This window comes from Ahaetulla prasina, chromosome 6 (genome assembly GCF_028640845.1).
Source record: "Ahaetulla prasina isolate Xishuangbanna chromosome 6, ASM2864084v1, whole genome shotgun sequence".
Classification (NCBI taxonomy): domain Eukaryota; kingdom Metazoa; phylum Chordata; class Lepidosauria; order Squamata; family Colubridae; genus Ahaetulla; species Ahaetulla prasina.
The window spans coordinates 94,013,150-94,036,783 of record NC_080544.1 but is presented as its reverse complement, the minus strand read 5'-3'; positions in this window follow the sequence as shown (position 1 = coordinate 94,036,783).

Genomic DNA, 23,634 nt, shown 5'->3' with positions numbered 1-23,634 from the left:
TTGTCAGTGCCTGGAATACACTACCTGACTTGGTGGTTTCTTCCCCAAATCCCCAAAACTTTTACCTTAGACTGTCTACTGTAGACCTCACCCCATTCCTAAGAGGTCTGTAAGGGGCGTGCATAAGTGCACCAGCGTGCCTACCGTCCCTGTCCTAATGTTTTCTTTTATTCATAGCCTTTACATGTATTTATAATTACGTTTAAACTTATATCTGTCATAAAATACATGCTTGACGAAAATAAATAAAATAAAATAAATAAATATTCTGCATGCCCCTCTTGTGGCAGGAATGGAGAGCAGCTTGTGCTAGTGGCCAACAACTCTTCAAAAGGATCAGTGAGTCTTATCATGAGAGGACAAAGAGTATGGATCATTTAGCTGCTTTCTTAGTGATTTGTTGCACCTAACATTCTGAGCTACTTGCAGTGCTTCCAGATGTATTTATTTATTTATTTATTTATTAATCATACTTTTATACCGCACCATCTCCCGTAGGACTCAGGGCGGTTTACAGGCATATTAAAAACAATATAATAAATAAGCATTAAAAACCCAATTAAAACTAAATATTATCATGGCCAAATCACTAAAATTGATAAAAACCATTAAAAAACCCTTAAAATTTAGTTAAAACATTTTATTCTTAGGCTAGTCTAGCGCGCTGAAACAATAAAGTCTTCAGTTCACGTCTGAAGGTCCGGAGGTCGGGGAGTTGTCGTAATCCCGGAGGAAGCTTGTTCCACAGGGCTGGTGCCGCCACAGAGAAGGCCCTCCCCCTGGGGTCGCCAACCTACATTGTTTGGTCGACGGCACCCTGAGGAGGCCCACTCTATGGGAACACACGGGTCATTGGGAGGCAATCGGTGGCAGAAGGCGGTCTCGAAGGTATCCCGGTCCTAAGCCATGGAGCGCTTTAAAGATGGTAACCAAAACCTTGAATTGCACCCGGAAGGTTACCGGTAGCCAGTGTAGACCGCGCAGGATGGGTGTTATATGGGAGCAACGCGGTGCTCCCTCTATCACCCGCACGGCCACATTCTGGACTAACTGGAGCCTCCGGGTGCTCTTCAAGGGGAGCCCCATGTAGAGAGTATTGCAATAGTCCAGGCGGGAAGTGACGAGGGCGTGAGTGACTGTGCGCAAGGCGTAGGGCTTCTGGCATGCTCAGAAGAAAGCCATTACACATTGCTTTGGGTTTTTATTTCTTAACAGTCTTCCTCTGACAAGAAAATGCAGTTACAGTTGGGTGCATCTGTGTCCATCTGCAAAAATTTTTCAATCGGGCAAAGGATAGCAGAATCTGGATTCTCTCTTGAATAATCGCAGCTCATTGCACAGAGAATGACCTCCGTAATAAATTGTACACTGTGAACAAAATCCTTTGGAAGGCTTTTAGCAAATCCCATCAGACTCATGTACTTAAGGTAGTCACTGAAGCTATGCTAATTTTCCCAAGAAACTTTTCTTTTCCTTCGTCTATCAGGTCATCCAAGAGATTAGACTAAACTGGGAAGCTGAAAAACATCTCAGCAAAAGTCAGAGGTAATCCACTCCCACATGGATGCTAAGAAAACATATCAAAACATGTCAGGGCAGTCATCAGGAGTTGAGCTTAGTTCAAGGGCAGCTTGACCCTTTCAATGAACCTGACTTCTCATGTCATTCATTTTCTAGCATGTGTTTAGCCTTAAAATTTTGACTTCATGAATCTCTTGTCCAATTTTACATTTTACAACCGTAGTGTCTCACAGATTTTTAAAGGGACAGTGCATCCAACTCCAACACGAGTAATTGTTATTTTATGTTGTTATTCTGTCTGGAGCCCATTTCCAATTCCTCTTTACAAATCCTAATCTTAAGGGTGAAAAGAAGGCAACCCTCCCCACAACATTTTTCAAGCAAGTTGTCATCTATAGGGAGGCAACTCCAGACCTAAATATAACAGTGATGTTGTTACTGTTTCTTATCATCAAAGAACCCATTGATAGCCTGTTTTAAGGAAAACAAGACATTCCTTGCTTGTAGGAGGCGATACTGCTTGAAGTAATTAGATTTCAAATTTCTCATAACGGGATGTTCTAATCAGGGAGCATTCGGTTTTCCCAGGACTTGCACTGCGGAGGCTGGAGAAGCTATAGAGATTTCAGAAGGTTTTGTTCCTGATTGTTACAGTTAATATAATACTCGTTAGATAAAGAATGACTAAGGACAACTTGTCAAGGTAACACACCGAATGAAATATTGTTAAGAATTCATCTGGTGGAGGTCAAGAGCAGAGCTTGGGGGCAGTAAGAAGGATCTTTTGAATCACAAGGTCCATAGCTGCTTGATGACCCACTGGAAACATTACAGGAGGAGCAGACTGCTTGTGGCCAATAATTTAGGAGAAATTTCTACATATATGAGGACCTAGATTGTTGGGGGCAATACGCTGACTCTGTAAACCAGCAGTCACCAACTGGTGGTCCATGGACCACTGGTGGTCCGTGAGAAAATTTTGGTGGTCCACAGAAAAATGATTTGCATTTTTTATATTGGACTAAATACTATTTATCTTTTTAAAAATTCGTATTAGTGGTCTGCGGAATTTACAATTATGAATTTAGTGGTCCCTGAGGTCCAAAAGGTTGGTGCCCCCTGCTGTAAACCACTTAGAGACGGCCGTGAAGTCTAAGATCTATTGCTATATCTTAGCCACCTCCAATCAGGGACCTTCCAGGCGTCTTGGGACATCCCAAGTAGCATGCTGATAAAATTATATTAGAAAGTGGAGACACTTGGTTAATAATAACAACAGAGTTGGAAGGGACCTTGGAGGCCTTCTAGTCCAACCCCCTGCCCAGGCAGGAAACCCTACACCATCTCAGACAGATGGTTATCCAACATCTTCTTAAAAATTTCCAGTGTTGGGGCATTTACAACTTCTGCAGGCAAGTTGTTCCACTTATTAATTGTTCTAACTGTCAGGAAATTTCTCCTTAGTTCTAAGTTGCTTCTTTCCTTGATCAGTTTCCACCCATTGCTTCTTGTTCTATCCTCAGGTGCTTTGGAGAACAGCCCGATTCCCTCTTCTTTGTGGCAACCTTAGCAACATAAATTTTGGGCTCAATTGTGGTCGTAACTCGAGGATTACCTATACAGCATCTTTAGCAGAAACTGATATTCCTTTTCAGTGCTGTATCGTTTGCAAGGTTATTTGGCCATGAAACATAGCATGGTGATACAATCACTTCAAGAAGTTGTGACGATTACACTGCAATCCAGAGCTTCCCAAGGCAAGAGTTATAGGCTTGAGTTAGAGTCCTGTCTTGTGCGGTTTGTGTATTTATGTGTGTCCTTTGTTTTTAAATGTTTTATTTATTTATTTTTCACATTTTTGAACTGCCCATTTTAACAACCGTTAGTCTTCTAGAGTCATTGGGAGTCGGGCAGCTTATAAATTTACTTTATTATTAAATCAATAACCTACAGCTGTTCATCTTCAAGGCTAAAAGCAGAAATCAAATGGTCTGTTAAACCGTGGGAAGGGCAGAAGAATGCAACTGTGGAATTAAATTACAGCAGGTATAAGAAAGAATTGCAGTTTTGGGTTGACAAAGGGCAATCAGCCATTGAAATTGATTACATCCTAAGCTACAACAAAGATATTTATATAGGTGTGCAGTGGTGGTATTCAGCCAGTTCTATCCGGTTTGGGCAAACTGGTAGAGGCGGTTGTGATGATGTCCGGTTGGTGGGCAGAGCCTCCAGCAGCAGCCGCTACCAGTTTTCCCAAACCGGATAGAACCGGCTGCTGGAGGCTCTGCCCACCCAATTGGACATCATCATGTCCTGTTTTTGATGCTCTGCACATGCGCACACTCACATTTGCGAACCGGTAGCGAAGGTAAGTGAATACCACCCCTGTAGGTGTGCCATTTTTAAACTAACTTTGAGTGGAGCCTAGGACCAGAATTAAGAACTTTCCATCTTCCCCATCATCCTGCGAGAACTGATGAAGCTTCTTGGATGAGAACAGAAACATCTTCAAAGAAAAAAACCCAGAAAGTCCAGCTGCCTTTTGAAAAAAGCAAAATCTTCAGTGATTACAGAATCGTTAAGAGGGAGCAGAGCATTATATTGGCATAGCGAGGAAACTGGGCACCCAAGGTTGTGGGAAGAGGGACAATTAATACTATCCGCATCATGCGGGCATTATGTATCTGACACACATTGTGTAATTTCCATCCACCACCTTGCAACTAAAATAAATAGCCTGATTTTGATTTTTTGATTTTGACAACCATGACCTGGATGACTGAGAATCTCCATAGACTTTTAGCCGAGGAGCATAATCCAGCTGTGCTTAATCAAGGTTCTGGAAATTCTCATTACAACTGATCAGTGAGCTTGGTACAAATACCGCAGTGAAGCAGCTGCCTCTATTCAGAGCCTCATTTCCCTATTGGGAAAAGAAAGATGGGAAAGAAGGAAAAAAATGGAAGTGAGAAAATAAGAAAGATATAAAAGTATAAAAGGTATAATAAAAGAAAGACCGCAATTAGCAACAAGAAAAGGAAAACATATAAAGAAGCAGTTCCCAATCTTCTCTTGTAGCAGTTACCAAGCAAACCAATCCTGACATCTCTCTTTTAAATTACATATTATTTCCCTTCTTCCCCCAGTCAAGACGGTTTCATCAGCAAATCCATAAATCACCCATTCAACCCTGGGTGAATCAGGACATTTAACCTGTGAGAAGCGAAATGCCCTGTTATCAGAAAAGAGATGGTCCAGATGGACTTGTTGCTCATGCTCCCATTAGAGACAATGTTATTGCAGGTTTCTAGATGCAAAAGACATCTGAGTGAGCATTCTGCATCATGGTCTGACTCAGCCTCCTTATTGTTGTGATGGATTACGGTTCCTGAACCTGGGGGGACAGTGTGTGTGGGGGGATGACATTTCCTGGCAACGTTCCTGAGGGAAACAGGCTGTTTTCTGAGTCAGATTCTAATACTATGAGTCTAATTAGCTAAGTATCTCCATCCAACTGATAGATTCTGTTCCTTCCAGTCATTATGTTTTAAGGGCCAAATCTGGTGCAATACGGCTATTTCTGTCTTTTCTTCCTGCTATTTTTAACTCAACCCAACGGTGTCTCGAGGCCTTTCTGCAGGGGCAGGCTTTAGCGGATCTCACTCCTCACTGTAAACCATAAGGACAACACGTCTGTCATGATGTCATTGTGCCAATGACGCAAGTGGGGCTATTTATTTTAGTTGCAAGGTGGTGGATGGAAATTACACAATGTGTGCCAGATACATAATGCCCGCATGATGCGGATAGTATTAATTGTCCCTCTTCCCACAACCTTGGGTGCCCAGTTTCCTCGCTATGCCAATATAATGCTCTGCTCCCTTTTAACGATTCTGTAATCACTGAATTCTGGGTAAAACTGGATGCATCTGAGCATTTACTAGCCAGATGCCCTTCCTGATGCCACACGGAGTTCGCAGCAGATATTTTTTCTTTGCATCCTAGGAAACAAATATCTGCCACTACCTAGGATTGAACTTTCAACCTTCTGACTGGGAGGTGAGCATCTTCACCACTAGGCCACCATGCCATTAGTATAATGCTCTGCTAACATGAAAATAAATTGCCTTAATCTCCTAGTTGAATTATGACTATCTTTATTCAATATCATTCACTTTATTTCTAAGAAACCCCATCTTTTAAATTTTCCCAATTCATTGAACCATGACCAAACCAAATAGCCTGGGTTTCTGTAACACTGAAAGCTTAAAAAAAGGATTAAAAGATTTAAATATAAAGAAGGTTAACACTAACCAAACTTAGCATATAATGTACATGAACTACAAAGGCTTTTACTAATTTGGTTAAGTATTGTACTTGAGGGCTGACTAATAAAATATGTTGTATGAACAGTAGTTGAGCAGGTGACTATATTGAGGGCACTCATTGGATGACTGGTAGCCAATGGATGTCTATTCCATCTGCTCTTCTAATGTGCAGGAAGCTCCCTCATGTCACAGCCTTGTAGGTCTATGAATTTAGCAATTTATGATTTGTTTATTATTAATTTTATATGCTACCCACCTTTTATAGTGCGACTCTGGGTGGCTGATGACAGTCAGTCAATGACAATCAAGGCTAGTCAATCAATGACAGTGAAAGTTGGTCTAGTCACAGGAATATTATCCACCTGAAAAGATGAATATGCTTTTATTTTTTTCCAGAGCTTATTAAGGAAAAAAGCCGGTGTGTGGTGGCCCTGAAAGCAGCTGGGCAAAAATTCATAAATCAGGTCATGTGCTCTAGACAAGGTCAACACCCATGGACAAATAAAATCTCCTTCGAGGTGAGATTGTGAATATATCTATGTCACTTTCCCGGCAACAATACGGAAATAGTTTATCACTGCTTATTCCAGGATGTTTTTGTCAACTTCTCAGGGCAGTGATGTTTGTCGGCTATGCTTTCCACTACATAACATATCTAATCCCGTTTAGTTTTTTTGATAGCAGATGTGATCCACTGCAGGGCTGTCCACAGAGTGGGTTAAATAATCAAGATGGTGGTCATGAGTATTCACCCACTTTTATCCATGTCATGCCTGTAATATACTGTATGTAACAACAAGAACAACAAGAACAACAACAACAACAGAAAAGAACTGGAGACGATAACAAAATACAAAAACGTGCAAATAGAAATAGAATGTCTATGGTAAAAGAAAGCAAAGGTAGTAACCAACAGTCATGGGCTTCTTAGGTGTAATCCCAGAACAACAGGAGCACCACATGAACCCCATCAGCATTGACAAATTCATCATCAGTCAATTGCAAAAGGCAGCTTTATTCAGAAGAGCTTAATTCTGCAACGATACCTGTAACACCATCAAACGTCCACATCTGCCTATTTCAGGTTCTTGGGAAGAACTCAATAGGTGAACAAAAATGCCAAATCCAATCTGAACATCTGGCTGACTGTGCAAAAAACCCGTTATGGAATTTAAATCATGGGTGGTTGCAGTCTTGCCATCTTACTCAATTTGATTATCTCCAAGATTGGACCATGCCAACAACTTAGTTGTGAAACCATCATGAGTCCAAAGGTAAGATTTGAGTCTCCTGGCGCTCCAAGGATAAATAAAGGGGGAAAGAAGTTTTTGATAAAGCTGCCATCAAACACTGGATGGAAGTAGTGGCTGTAATCCTTGGCTGCAATAAGGCTGAAGAAACATTGACAGCTATTTCTCTTTTCCTTTTTCTACTGGCAGCTTTATTGAAGCAGCTTTTAGTTATAAGAAATCACTTTCTCCCTCTGGAAATACTGCTAAATGTAACACTTAATGGGGGCTGGGCCCAGTTCATTGAGGGAACAATCTATCCAGGCAAATGCTTATTTGTCTTTGATCCTTACCATTAAAACAATGACCAAATAATAGCTGTGCCTGTCTATAAACTGACAGATCCTTGCATGGTTTTGACATTCAGAGAATTTATGGATTCTGCTTTATGGAACTGAACAACAGGAGGGGTTTTAGTTTTATTTTTTAATCTAGGAATACCAACTAGGTTATCACTTAGGTTATCACAAGCAAATTGCTGGGTAAGACTCCCAAATGTTCAAGTCATGGTTACTTGATGCATTGGCCAAGGGTGTGATTTCCTTCAGGCTGAAAAGAAGACAATTCACCACAGTCACAATATAGTTGAGCAGTTTTGGGTTCAGTTCCAACCTCAGCCATTAAAAACTCATTTGGTACTCCTTTTCTCATAGTCAAAACTACCTCACAGGGTTGCTGCAGAGAAGCCATTTAGAGCTCCTGGAGGACAGACCGTATAAAATATACTCAATTAGAACAGGATTTCTTAGTAATGTTAAGATGTGTGGACTTCAACTCTCGGGAAACATCTCTTGTTTTGAGAGTCAACTCCGTCTAAGCACCAGTTTCTCAGTCTTTCATTTCCTCCTAACCCATTTACTTTTCATCGCTTTCATTGTTTTATAAATTAATACTCCTTCATTTCTTCTTTGCAACCTCAATCTTGCCAATAAACTTCTTTTGTACTTTTTACTCACTTTTACATACAATCCATATTTGTTTATCACCCATTTGTAATTTTAGGAGGAGCCTTCCTAGTCTACCAGCTCTTGCAATATTAGACAACACAGTATCAACAGCAGAGACCTTCAGGTTCCTGAGTTCTATAATTTCCCAGGAAATGAAATGGACACCTAACACTAGGACCATAATCATTAAAAAGAAACAAGAAAGAATGTTCTTCCTGCACCAACTCAGAAAGCTCAGACTGCCCAAACAACTGCTGATACACCGGTAGTTCTATGGAGGAATTATTGTGTCTGTCATTTGTACTTCTATAACTCTGATTTGGCACAGCAACCAAATAGGACAGGCATAGACACCAATGGATAGTTAGGACTGCAGAAAAAACAACTGCAACCAGCCTTCCTTCCACTGGGTACCTGTACAGTACATGAGTCCGAAAAAGGACTGAGAAAATATTTACGGACCCCTCACATCCTGGATGTAAACTGTTTCAAGTCCTCTCCTCAGGATGCCATTATAGGACATTGTGTACCAAAACAACTAGACACAGAGACAATGTTTTTCCTTGTGCCATCCTTCTGCTAAACACCCAATTCCCACAGCATTGTCTTATGCCTAAAGATATTTACCTCTGTATTAGGGCTGTATTACTACTATCCTTCTCATCTTTTGTGTTACCTTTTCCTATTGGTATCTTATGATTTATTGCTTTGTTTTTTTGTATGTACATTGAGAGCTTATGCACCAGAGACAAATTCTTTGTGTGTCCAATCACACTTGGCCAATAAAGGGTTTTTTAAAAAATTTAATGACCCTGTAATCCATTGCATTGGGGTGGAGTCCTTTGGAACTGACTATGCTAATTATGCGTGGTATTGTTTCCAGTAACTTGGGAAGTTCTGTGTCCTTTTGATAGAGCGATATCATGTAAACTCTTGCCTGTTGTTGCTTTCGCCTTTTATCCTGTTTTGCCAGTTAACAGTTTTTGATGTTTGCACAGGCACATTAGTTGATCTGGAATCATATGTGCTTTGATCGGGATAGAGAGATTGATTGGGAGTGTGCTGGGTGAAAACTAAATTGGAAATTGCAGGCTGTAATTTTCCAATAGACTCTTGAGAGACCCTTGAACTGCAAGGAAATCAAATCAATTCATCCTTTAAAAAAAAGAAAATCAACTCTGATTGTTATTTGGAAGGACAGATACTGAATCTCAAGCTGAAATAGTATGGCCACCAAATGAGAAGAGAAGACTTATTGGAAAATGATGTTGGGGAAGATTGAAGGCAAAAGGAGAAGGGTAGGGCAGAGGATGAGATGGTTAGATAGTGTCCTTGACACAATGAACATGAATTTGGGCAAACATGGGGAAAAGGGGAATGTAGGGACAGTGGTGGGTTTCAACTGGTGTTACCACTGGTTCTCTTTGCGCATGCGCATGTACTAGCAAAGTGAGCATGCATGCCGAACTTGCCTTTCGCTCAAGCACATTGAATTTCAGAACAGCTGAGGCACTGCAATCCGCTCTGCCGCGTCTATCAGCTGGGCTAAAAATGAATGAATATAGGTAGGTATAGCGCAGGGGCAGGCGGGAGGGCCCAATTGACAGTCAGAGCGAACCAGTTTGCTCTCACCTCACCATCTCTGCTACCGGCTCACCCAAACCGGGGAGGCGGGGGTAGAACTGGTAGCAACCCACCACTGGATAGGGAGACCTAACATGCTGTGGTTCATGGCATCGCCAAGAGTTGAACATGACTTAGCGACTGAATAACAAAATTCCAACAGTTCTCCCTTTTGAGGATACCTATGCAATATAGACATTGTCTTGGTTAAGAAGTGAAATATCACCCAAGGTGTTCAAATTGTTGGTATTCTATGCTATAAATGAGAACTGGGGATGCTTTGAACTGGGAAGGGAGCGATGGAAGTAGAATTGGAAGGGGCAAATTAGTCCTCAGGTCTAGAATTATTTCAGTGCAGGAATCCAAATTCTCAAATTGAAATTAACTAGGAAGAAACTCACAATCTCTTCCAATAGTTAGTTATTACCTACTTCATCTAACCATTAGGAAGTTTTCCCCTTTCTCTCCATCTTTAGCATTCATCTGGAATCTGTTTTCAGATATCTTATCAACTGTATCAAATTATTCAATTATTAACATTATTCAAAGTATTTTAATTGGTGTGGTGAGACAGAGATGTTGGGGTTTTTTTGCATCAGTGCTTTGGGACATTTGCCCTGTAAAAATGGATCACCTCTATCTTATTACACTTTTGGAAATAATTGATAACAAAGCTATTTAAGAGAACTTTGACTTCTAAATGTTGCCATCTACTTACTCATTGTTTATATTTGTTGATGGTTCTTAAGATTTTTATTTGATGTTTTTCTGGGTTTTTTATATTGTTTTTTCTGAATGCATACCTATAGCTAAGCACTTTATTAGAATTAAGATTGCAATTATTTCACAATGACTTGATAAAAAAAAAAACCTTGATAAAATGGTACTAATTGTTGATGGTGGAAAAAGAAAATACCAAATCAATAAATCTATTATTCAATCAGCCTAGTTACCAGCATGTCAAAAATCACCCAGGCCAGCTCTGGAAGCAGAGAATAGAATAGAATAGAATAGAATAGAATAGAATAGAATAGAATAGAATAGAATAGAATAGAATAGAATAGAATTTTTTATTGGCCAAGTGTGATTGGACACACAAGGAATTTGTCTTGGTGCATATGCTCTCAGTGTACATAAAAGAAAAGATACGTTCATCAAGGTACAACACTTACAACACAATTGATGGTCAATATATCAATATAAATCATAAGGATTGCCAGCAACAAAGTTATAGTCATACAGTCATAAGTGGAAAGTGATTGGTGATGGGAACAATGAGAAGATTAATAGTAATGCAGATTTAGTAAATAGTTTGACAGTGTTGAGGGAATTATTTGTTTAGCAGAGTGATGGCCTTCGGGAAAAAACTGTTCTTGTGTCTAGTTGTTCTGTTGTGCAGTGCTCTATAGCGTCGTTTTGAGGGTAGGAGTTGAACCAGTTTATGTCCTGGATGTGAGGGATCTGTAAATATTTTCACGGCCCTCTTCTTGATTCATGTAGTATACAGGTCCTCAATGGAAGGCAGGTTGGTAGCAATTATTTTTTCTGCAGTTCTAATTATCCTCTGAAGTCTGTGTCTTTCTTGTTGGGTTGCAGAACCAAACCAGACAGTTATAGAGGTGCAAATGACAGACTCAATAATTCCTCTGTAGAACTGAATCAGCAGCTCCTTGGGCAGTTTGAGCTTACTGAGTTGGCGCAGAAACAATATTCTTTGTTGTCCTTTTTTGATGATGTTTTTGATGTTAGCTTATAGTGACCAGACGTCCCGCTTTTGGCAGGACAGTCCCGCTTTTTAATAATTTGTCCCGCGTCCCGCAGCAATTCCAAAAAGTCCCGATTTTTTTTGTTTCACTCCCATTCTGAAAATGGGAGACGGCAATACAAGAGGAGGAGGCGGAGAAGGGGGAGTGGCAGAAAAGGGGGCGCGAGAGGGAGGAGAGACGCCGCTTGACTTCACCCGAGAGGAAGAGAAGAGCCGAGAGGAGAGCCAAGCCTGCCTGGAAGAGCCAAGAAGAAAGCCGAGCCTGCCTGGAAGAGCGGAGAAGCAGCAACCGCTCCTCCTCCTTCAGGAAAATGGCAAGACTCAGCACACATGCGCAGCCCCCCCCTCCCACCCATCAATAGTGTCCCGCTTTGCCATCGCTGAAATCTGGTCACTTTATGTTAGCTGTCCATTTTAGATCTTGCAATATGATAGAACCTAGAAATTTAAAAGTTTCTACTGTTGATACTGTGTTGTCTAATATTGTGAGAGGTGGAAGTATGGAAGGGTTTCTCCTACCACCATTTCTACGGTTTTGAGCGTGTTCAGTTCCAGATTGTTTTGGTTGCACTACAAGGCTAGTCGTTTGACCTCTCGTCTATATGTGGATTCGTCATTGTCTCAAATGAGACCAATCACTGTTGTGTCATCTGCGAACTTCAGTAGCTTAACAGATGGATGGTTGGAGATGCAGTCATTGGTGTACAGAGAGAAGAGAAGTGGGGAGAGCACACAGCCCTGGGGGGGCCCTGTGCTAATTGTACAGGTATTTGATGTGATCTTGCTTAGCTTCACCTGCTGCTTCCTGTTTGTTAGGAAGCTTGTGATCCACTTACAAGTCTGTTCCGGTACCTGTAGTTGGTTTAGCTTAGTTAGAAGAGTGTCTGGAATGATGGTATTGAATGCTGAACTAAAGTCTACAAAGAGGACCCTTTCATAGGTCTTTGGAGACTCAAGATGTTGTAGGATGTTGGAGACTCAAGATGTTGTAGGATGTAGTGCAGAGCCATATTAACAGCATCATCTGTTGATCTATTTGCTCAGACAGGACAAATATAGTAGTACATTTTGGATTCTGGATGTAGTCGCTACATATTTTGGTCCTGTTATGTACCATATAAAGAGTGAGCTATAGGCTTCACTCAGGTCCTCCAAAATGGCAAGAAAATACTTGAAGCTCATTGGTTAAACCGTCTGACAGCCCTCTATAAAAGAGGATACTGCCAGACAAGCAAGTTGTTGGGTTGTACTGGTCTACTAATAAAGAGCTGTTGTTACTGAAGAGCTGTGTCCGTCTCTTCCATTATTGGATCTAACAGGTCCTGTCATTAATATTCCGCACGTTTTAATCCAACAGTTCTGTATAAATCATTTTCATCTCCCCACATTCTGAGCTACTTTTGTAAATCTGCCATGGACCAGCCAAAAGCAGAATTAAAAATCTGAAATGGGATTAAAATAGAATTGCAGGTTTTTCCTTTCCTTGATAGATCTCTTGAAGGAGAAATCAATGAGATAGCTCAAGAACATTCCAAGAAAGAAAGTAAACAGCAATATCGTCCATATTTTTCCAAGCTGTTGGTTCAGTTCTAGTTCATGTGTCCCTCTGCATTCTCAGCTTCTTCATTACATAACAAAAAACCACATTTAATACTAGGGCTGAATAAATAATGGAGCAGTAGAATGGTGTGGGCTAAAGCTGACTTTCAGATTTGATGAAGACATACATTCTGCTCTTTTGACCCTCTTTTCCCATGTTCACAACTCCTCCTGCCAGCAGATAATTACATAGAAAACACCTTCTATGTGCGTGAAAGGTGATAGGTGGAGCTGAAAAGAAGTCACTCTAGGGGACACTTTTAATTAAGTCACACCAATAGAACACTCTCTTTAATGAAACGCTGAGGTCAAAACGACACAGAGAAAATAGAGAACTTTTGGCTGAAAATTGCATGGTGTGCCCAGAGGAAAATTATTTAATAGGTTAGTTAAGGAAGTCAAAGATATTAGAGAGAGGAAGAAAATAAAGCAAGTCTTTTTTAAAGCTTTAGTTAAAATTCACAATTGTAATCCTGAATATGTATTCGTAAAAATATAGTTGGAATCTATAAGTCTTCTGTATTCCTGGCTATGGATTATGAAGCATGCATGGAGACCATAAAATCATGTAGCTTTTAATTCTTCAGATTCTTTATTCAGCTCCTGCTTCATCCCGTTGTCAGTGATGGAACAATGGATTCCTTAACTCACACATCATTGCCCAACAAGTTCCCTTAGGAGAGTTTCTCTTAGAGACCAGAAAATTGAAAACATCCTATTCCAATTTTTGCTGCAAAGACACATTCTCGTGATATACCTGACTCTGCCAGCCTCAGCATCGCTGCCAAAAAAGCCATTTAGTTTTATTTTATATGAGTTAAATGAGGTTGGACTGACTCAGCCATCATCTACAAGTGTCAGCTTAGTGGAACCATGGCATCTCAAGTGATCTTGATATCAAATAGTAGATCTTGTCCAAATTCAGCAAAATGTCATCTCATGGGACTTACTAATATGGTTTCAATGAACAAATAAAACCAAGACTTGTTGCTTCTTTATTTCAGAAATGACATCATCTAAATCTGATTTGGCAGGATGAAAAAAAACCACCCTATAGGTCAAACAGTTCAGGCAGAGAGACAATTAGTGGCGTGAGTACATTAAACAATCATGGCTAGAATTGGGACAAGCCCATATATCCCATATGGTCTCACAAACATTGGCTCCTCGCCTCACACAGTGAAGTTCTTGCCACACAAAGTCTAAACCAGGGGTGGGCTTCAAAATTTTTAGCAAGGGGTTCTCTGCCCAGTTGCTGGGTAGGCGTGGCCACCTTGGCTGGGGGGGAGGGCCTCCGTAGGCTTTCCTAGACCCTCTGGGAAGGCAAAAATGGCCTCCTCAGGCTCCAGAGGCCCTCTGGAGGCCAGAAATGGGCCTTCTTAAACTTCCAGTAGGGCTGTTTTTCGCCGTCCATGAGCTTCTGCACATGTCCTGCACTTACCCGCATCCAAAACGGGCCACATGGGGACTCCTGGGAGGGGTGGGTGAGCAGGGCGGGGTGGGGCGGGGCCAGCCAGGAGTGGGATTTGGGGGTTCTCCGAACTGCACAAAATCTTAGCTAGAGGTTCTCCCGAACCCCTGTGAACCCCCAGCAGCCCACTCCTGGTCTACCCTGTTCTACTCAGAAGAAAATTTAATTTTAAAAGTCATTGATTTCTACCAGTGTGGAAAAGTTCACAAGCTGTTTGCTAAAGCTGTGTGGTTCCCCAAATCTATAGTAAAATGGAGAAAATTTGGGCTAATAGTGAATCTCCTCAAAAGCTCCGTCAAAAATCAGTCCAAGCATGAAAAAAAGGAGGAAATTGTACAGAACACCAGAAAAACATTCAGGGATATGTTAGATTTCTCCCACTTTAGCTACAATGATTGCTTGTGATATCACCATCAGAGAAAGATTAGGTAAAAGAGAGATTTGTAGGAAAACAGTAAGGAAGTATTTGCTCATTGGGAAGAACAGCAATCTTCAGCCAAAAAGCATTTGGATGACCTTCCAGAGATATATTCTCTGTCAGATGAGTTAAAAAATGAAACTTTTCAGGCTCCAGTACTCTTTCTTCAAATTATTTAACTTTTCCCATTGAATGCTATTTCTTAAATGATGGTTATTGTTAGATTCAGGCAATAACGAGGCAGGAGACCAAGATAGTGACAACAGCTCTTTACTATATGGTGAACCCAGCAACCAGTGCTCTGAAAAACCCCTCTTTATATACAGTTTAGCCGGAGGCTTCAACCAATCAGCAACGTGCTTTTTCCCGCTCAGTTTTCCCTCCAAAACTTTTAAAGATACATTACACTCCTTCCCTCCCAGAAAACATTTTACCCGTATTTACATGAAATTAGCATCCTATTTCTCTACGTAATCACGCAAGTAGACTGGGCGTCTCCTGACTCTTTCGGACCTGCGCAATTCACTTTCTGGGAGTGAGTCGAGCTGACCGGAGGGACTGTTTGTTCCTCTCAGCTCCTCCTCTAGGCCATCCGGCCCTGGATTACTTGCAGAGTCGTCCCTGCTGTCTTCAGGAGGAGCCGGTTGGTGTCGCTGGACCTCATCGAACTCAGATAAGTCCCGCGTTTGCCCCGGGTTTGAGTCAGCTGTGGATTCAAACATTGGGTAGTCAGGGCCTGTTTCGTCTGTTTCTGATTTACCTGTTATGCGTTTCCTTATTTGGTCTATGTGGCGCTTCCATACCCGGCCATCCTCTATCTCTATTAGATATGATTTTGGTCCTGTTATCTCTAGGATTTTCCCCTTTAACCAAGTGGGGCCCTCACTGTAGTTGTATGCCCACACTAGGTCGCCCCTTGTCATCTCTCTTGTTTTACCGTGTGCCCCTTTGTAACCGTCTGGTGTGTAGTTTGGGTTCAGCCGGTCTAGCGGGCACCTAAGCTTCCGACCCATTAATAGTTCGGCCGGGCTGCGGCCAGTTGTTACACAGGGGGTTCTGTGTTGGACTGCTAGGAAGGTATCGATTTTTGTTTGCCAATCGCCTGGCCTGATTCTGGACAATGCTTCCTTTGCGCTTCGGACGAAACGTTCTGCAAGGCCGTTCGTCGCAGGGTGGAACGGCGCCAAGAGGACATGTCGGATGCCCTCCTCTGCCAAGTACCCCTCAAACTGGGTCGCCGTGAATTGCGGGCCGTTATCGGAGACTAATGTGTCGGGCAACCCGTGGGTTACAAATAGGTGCCGTAGGACTGAAATTACGGCCTCGGCTGTCATGGATCTCATAAGAATGATTTCCAGCCATTTGGAGTAGGCATCGACTACTACCAGGAAGGTTTGGCCGTGGAAGGGGCCGGCAAAATTGATGTGAATCCTAGACCATGGGCCCTGGGGTTTTTCCCACTCCCGAATCGGTGCCGTTGGGGGTAGTGGTCTGGACTCCTGGCAGGCCTGGCATTTCCCTACCCTTTCACTAATTTCCGTGTCCATTAAGGGCCACCACACATAGCTCCTCGCTAAACCCTTCATTCTCACGATCCCTGGGTGGCCCTCATGCAGGAGCTCCAATACCTTCTTCCTTAATTTCTCCGGGATCACCACTCGATCCCCCCATAGCAGACATCCCCCTTGAGCTGAGAGTTCCCCACGTTTTTTTACAAATTCTTTAAAACGCTCGCCCGGCGCAGCGGGCCAACCTCTTTGGACCCAACCAATTACAGTCCTTATTGTAATGTCCTTGTAAGAAGCCCGAGCCACCTCCTTGGATGTGACTGGGCCAGAGTCCAAAGAGTCAATTAGCAGGACGGGTGTCCCTGGAGTGGGGTCTTCGATAGTCTCAGGTAACGGGCATCTGCTCAGGGCGTCCGCATGCCCTAACTCCTTTCCTGGCCGGTGTAGCAATTTGTACGAATACGCCGCTAGGAAGATAGTCCATCGGGTCAGTCTGGGCGAAAGTGCCACGGGCGTTGGGCGGTCGCCTGCCAACAGGCCTAGTAAGGGTCTATGGTCCGTGATTATTTCGAAGTCACGACCAAATACATATTCGTGGAATTTCTTTACCCCGGAGACTATAGCCAAGGCTTCCCTATCTAGCTGGCTATAATTCCTTTCAGCTGATGACATTGTTCGGGAGTAATATGCAATAGGGGCTTCTGTGCCATTTGGCAACCTATGGCTGAGCACAGCCCCCACCCCGTAGGGAGATGCATCGCAACTTAACACTAATGGCAACGTGCCATTGTATTGAATAAGGAGGCTATCGCTAGATAGGAGGTTTTTTACCCCTTCGAATGCCCTAGCTTCCGCCTTTCCCCAAGACCATGCAGCTGTCTTTGCTAGCAATTTGTGAAGCGGTTCGGCTATTGTTGCCTTATTTTTTAAAAATACCGCGTAGAAGTTGACCAGACCTAAGAATGCCTGTAACTCCGTTTTGTTTTTTGGGACCGGGGCCTTCCTGATGGCCCGTACCTTGCTTTCAGTGGGGTGGATCCCTTCCCTGTCTATCTGGTAGCCCAGGAATTCCACAGATTCGACCCCTATCTGGCATTTGTTCAGTTTAACTTTGAGACCGGCAGACCGGAAAATGCCCAAAACTTTTCGCAGTCTTACCCCTAATTCCTCTAGATTCTCAGCGGATACCAATACATCGTCGAAGTATGGTACCACCCCAGGTAGTCCCTGCAATAGCCGCTCCATTAAGTTCTGAAATAACCCTGGAGCCACACTAACCCCAAACTGTAACCGGGTGCATTTAAATGCACCCCTGTGCGTTACAATTGTCTGCGCTTCGGCTGTGCTGCTATCTACAGGTAACTGTTGATAGGCCTGGGCCAAGTCTAGCTTGGCAAAAACCTGCCCTTGCCCCAATGAGTGCAGTAAGTGCTGTACTACCAGAACGGGGTAAGCACTCTTTTGCAATGCTTTGTTAAGCGTTGCCTTGTAGTCAGCGCAAATCCGGACCGACCCGTCCGGTTTGACTGGGGTGACTATAGGTGTCTCCCACTTCGCATGGTCAACTGGCACTAGTATTCCCTGGTTTACTAGCTTGTCCAGTTCCCGGTCAATCTTGGGCTTTAGGGCGAATGGGACCCTCCTAGCCTTTAACCGAATAGGGGCAACTTGTGGGTCTAAGTTAAAGGAGATAGGGGTCCCCTTGTACTTGCCCAGGCAGTCTTTGAAAACGTCCTCGAACTCCTTCATTAGTGTGTCTTTGAGGTCGACTTCATTTCTGAAGATTCCAGTCACTCCCATGCCCAATGCTCGGAACCAGTCCAGTCCTAACAAGCTTGGCAGGGTTCCATCAACTATGGTGATGGGCAGAGTTTTCTTGTATTGTCCATACTCGACGTGGACGGATGTTACCCCTCGAACAGGGATGCGATTCCCTTGGTAGTCTTGTACCTTTAGCTTCTGTGGTTGCAACTTGTGCTTCGCGATGGCGGGTAAGGCTTTCACAAGAGTTTCCCAGGACATGATCGTGATCGATGAGCCGGTGTCCACTTCCATTCGGCACGGCACCCCCTCAATGTGTGTTTTCGTGAAAATCTTTTTTTCTAGGCGTGTTGATGCGTGACCCACTCTCACGGCAGTCTGATTCAACTTCGCGCCTTTTTTGAATTGACCAATCACGGGCCACTTCGCCGTTCCCGCGCTCTGATTGGTCGGTTTGAATTTTTGGTGGGAAGGTTGGGGCGCTCGACAGGCCTGCGCTATGTGCCCCTTCCTTTCGCACCGCCGACAAGTCGCATCCTTAAACTTGCAATGTTGTCGCTGGTGTTGCCCTCCGCAACTCGCGCATTCGCCCCGGTCTTCTTTCTCCGGCCTCCCGGTGTGGAAGACTCTTTCCTCTTCCTCACCCTCCGACTCGGCCTGGACCTCCTCGTTGTGGACCGGGGTTGATTTCGCTCCAGCCCCTGGCGCGATCGGCTTTTGTAGGGTTTCTGCCGCTTGGGTGGACATCTCGTGAGCCCTGGCTTCGTCCAAGGCGATTGCCAGCGTTAGGTTGCTTCTAGACAGCAGCCGTCGTCGCAATCAGATGTCCCTGACCCCACAAATGAGCTGGTCAAGCAATGCGTCTTCCAAGTCTCGATACTCACAATGGTTCGCGGCTTTTCTCAGCGCCGCCATGTACACACTGATCGACTCGCCCTCTCTCTGTACCCGCTGCCTCAACTCGAACCGTTGGACGAATTTTGAGGGCGTCGGTGCGTAGTGTGCCCGAAGTGCCGTTTGCAGCGTTTGCCACGGTACCGACTGTACCGGCGTTGGCTCCGACAGCGATTCTGCGGTGTCGAAAACCTCTGGACTGCAGTGGCTCAGGAAATACGCTCGCTTCCTGTTGTCTGAGACTCCTTGGAGTTCGTTCGCCTCGAGGAAACACTCGAAACGAGCCATGTATGACCCCCATTTCTCCTTGGCTGGGTCGAATGGCGCTGGCGGTGTGTAGCTGGATATCGCTGCTTTCCGCCCCTTATTTGCTGGGTTCGCGTATTCCTGGTTAGTTCAGCTCTTTTCCTGGCGCTCTTTTGCCTCGAGATCCCACCTTCGTCGCCAGTGTTAGATTCGGGCAATAACGAGGCAGGAGACCAGGATAGTGACAACAGCTCTTTACTATATGGTGAACCCAGCAACCAGTGCTCCGAAAAACCCCTCTTTATATACAGTTTAGCCGGAGGCTTCAACCAATCAGCAACGTGCTTTTTCCCGCTCAGTTTTCCCTCCAAAACTTTTAAAGATACATTACAGTTATTTTTCCTTCCGTTGCCATTTCCCATTAGAATAGAATAGAATAGAATAGAATAGAATAGAATAGAATAGAATAGAATAGAATAGAATAGAATAGAATAGAATAGAATAGAATAGAATTTTTTATTGGCCAAGTGCGATTGGACACACAAGGAATTTGTCTTGGTGCATACGCTCTCAGTGTACATAAAAGAAAAGATACGTTCATCAAGGTACAACATTTACAACACAATTGATGGTCAATATATCAATATAAATCATAAGGATTGCCAGCAACAAAGTTACAGTCATACAGTCATAAGTGGAAAGAGATTGGTGATGGGAACGATGAGAAGATTAATAGTAATGCAGATTCAGTAAATAGTTTGAAAGTGTTGAGGGAATTATTTGTTTAGCAGAGTGATGGCCTTCGGGAAAAAACTGTTCTTGTGTCTAGTTGTTCTGGTGTGCAGTGCTCTATAGCGTCGTTTTGAGGGTAGGAGTTGAAACAGTTTATGTCCTGGATGCGAGGGGTCTGTAAATATTTTCACGGCCCACTTCTTGATTCGTGCAGTATACAGGTCCTCAATGGAAGGCAGGTTGGTAGCAATTATTTTTTCTGCAGTTCTAATTATCCTCTGAAGTCTGTGTCTTTCTTGTTGGGTTGCAGAACCAAACCAGACAGTTATAGAGGTGCAAATGACAGACTCAATAATTCCTCTGTAGAACTGAATCAGCAGCTCCTTGGGCAGTTTGAGCTTACTGAGTTGGCGCAGAAAGAACATTCTTTGTTGTCCTTTTTTGATGATGTTTTTGATGTTAGCTTATAGTGACCAGACGTCCCGCTTTTGGCAGGACAGTCCCGCTTTTTAATAATTTGTCCCACATCCCGCGGCAATTCCAAAAAGTCCTGATTTTTTTTTTGTTTCACTTCCATTCTGAAAATGGGAGGCGGCAACGCAAGAGGAGGCGGAAAAGGGGGAGTGGCAGAAAAGGGGGCGCGAGAGGGAGGAGAGACGCCGCTTGACTTCACCCGAGAGGAAGAGAAGAGCCGAGAGGAGAGCCAAGCCTGCCTGGAAGAGCAGAGAAGCAGCAACCGCTCCTCCTCCTTCAGGCAAATGGCAAGACTCAGCACACATGCGCAGCCCCCCCCTCCCACCCATCAATAGTGTCCCGCTTTGCCATCGCTGAAATCTGGTCACTTTATGTTAGCTGTCCATTTTAGATCTTGCAATATGATAGAACCTAGAAATTTAAAAGTTTCTACTGTTGATACTGTGTTGTCTAATATTGTGAGAGATGGAAGTATGGAAGGGTTTCTCCTAAAGTCTACCACCATTTCTACGGTTTTTAGCATGTTCAGTTCCAGATTGTTTTGGTTGCACTACAAGGCTAGTCGTTCGACCTCTCGTCTATATGTGGATTCGTCATTGTCTCGAATGAGACCAATGACTGTTGTGTCATCTGCAACTTCAGTAGCTTGACAGATGGATCGTTGGAGATGCAGTCATTGGTATACAGAGAGAAGAGAAGTGGGGAGAGCACACAGCCCTGGGGGGCCTCTGTGCTAATTGTACAGGTATTTGATGTGATCTTGCTTAGCTTCACCTGCTGCTTCCTGTTTGTTAGGAAGCTTGTGATCCACTTACAAGTCTGTTCCGGTACCTGTAGCTAATTTAGCTTAGTTAGAAGAGTGTCTGGAATGATGGTATTGAATGCTGAACTAAAGTCTACAAAGAGGACCCTTGCATAGGTCTTTGACATGCTTTCATTGCATTGTTCCTGTATAAAACCTGATCTCTTTCTTTGAGATCTGTATGATTGCCACTTTTGAAGTCCATTTGTGCTTTGGCATCATTTGTAAATAATTTAAATAGAACAATAATTTACACTTCCCTTTATATATTGATCCCAACTAGACAATCCCTGCAAAAAATAGCAAATTTTGATCTAGTGCCAGATTGGAAAGGATCTAAAAGTACTTGCTGTAGCACCACTATCTTTTCTACCAGCTGGACTAAATGCTGAATATCCGATTTTAGCCTACAGTTGGATTCTAACATGGTTCCTTAAGCAAGGACCTTGGCAATCCCCCCTTTGAAATATTATTTAACTTACACCATTAACATTCATTTTTGTTGGTTTCTTTCAACTTTTTCACATTCTTTCATTTCAAGGCTTTCCAAATGCCAAGGGGTTGCAGTGCCCCAGTGGAGCTCCTACCAATGAATAAACTCATCCATTATTCACAGATTATATTTCTTATAATGTTAAGCGTGCATTTTCCCGTTAAACCAGGGGTAGCAAACTTGATTTAAAATAGAATTTTTATTTTTATTTTTTTATTTATTGGCCAAGTGTGATTGGACACACAAGGAATTTGTCTTAGTGCATATGCTCTCAGTATACATAAAAGAAAAGATACCTTCATCAAGGTACAACACTTACAACACTTAATGATAGTCATAGGGTACAAATTTAACACTTAATGATACAACACTTAATGATAGCCATAGGCTACAAATAAGCAATCAGGAAACAATATCAGTATAAATCGTAAGGATACAAGCAACAGAGTTACAGTCATAAGTGGAAGGAGATGGGTGATGGGAACGATGACAAGATTAACAGTGCAGACTTAGTAAATAGTTTGACAATGTTGAGGGAATTATTTGTTTAGCAGAGTGATAGCATTCGGGAAAAATTGTTCTTGTGTCTAGTTGTTCTGGTGTGCTCTATAGTGTCGTTTTGAGGGTAGGAGTTGAAACAATTTATATCCAGGATGTGAGGGGTCTGTAAATATTTTCACAGCCCTCTTTTTGACTCGTGCAGTATACAGGTCCTCAATGGAAGGCAGTTTGGTAGCCATTGTTTTTTCTGCAGTATTAATTATCCTCTGAAGTCTGTGTCTGTGTTGTTGGGTTGCAGAACCAAACCAGACAGTTATAGAGGTGCAGATGACAGACTCAATAATTCCTCTGTTTCATTGAAAGCCGCATTTGGGTTGTGCTTGACCTCGGGGAACCGGGGTGGGTATGGCCAGGATGGGCATGGCCAGCTCAACATCACTCATGTTGGTGGCCCGAGTGTTCTGCTAGCAAAAATGGGCTCCTGGTCTCTGTTTTTGGCTGAGACGGCCTTCTGCAACCCTCTGCCAGTGAAAATGGAGCTTGAGAGAGCTATACATGGCCCTCACAAGCTCCATTTTTGCTGGCAGAGGCACCACAGGCTGGTCCTTTGCTGTTTCCATGTCAACCCTGCGGGCCAGATTTAAGCACCCTGCGGGCTGGATTCAGCCTCTGGGACTTGAGTTTGACACCCATTAAATAGTGCATTTTATTAAGGGACAGAAACAAGGAATGCTTTACTTATGGTTCACTGTTATTGGGAAAGTTTACAAAAAATCAGGAATCTGGCAGCTTCATTTACAACTGAAAAAAAAAATTTAAGGCAGAAGCTGAATATGGTTGCCGTAACTAAAAATGCTACTGATTCCAAAATAATTACTGTGTTCTTAGGAAATATTAGTACTCTAGGTAGAGTCTGTTTGGTCTAGTTGCACTACTTTTGTCTAGTGGCTAAGACATGAAGCTAGAAAGCAGGAGGCTCTGAGTTCAAGTCCCACCTTAGCCATGAAAGCCAGCTGGGTGAATTTGGGCCAGCCACTCTTTCTCAGCCCAAATCACCTCACAGGGTGGTTGTATGGGGAAAATGGCAAGAGGAAGGTATGTTTGATCTGTTCACAGCCTTCAGTTATTTGTAACTTAAAAATAATAAGGGCAGGATATAAATTTTAAAAATAAGAATTCACCAAAAATGTTGGTGGTAGTGATAAAGATGGAGAATCAGGGTGAGACAGAGACAGATAGCATTATAAAACAGAACTGAGAAA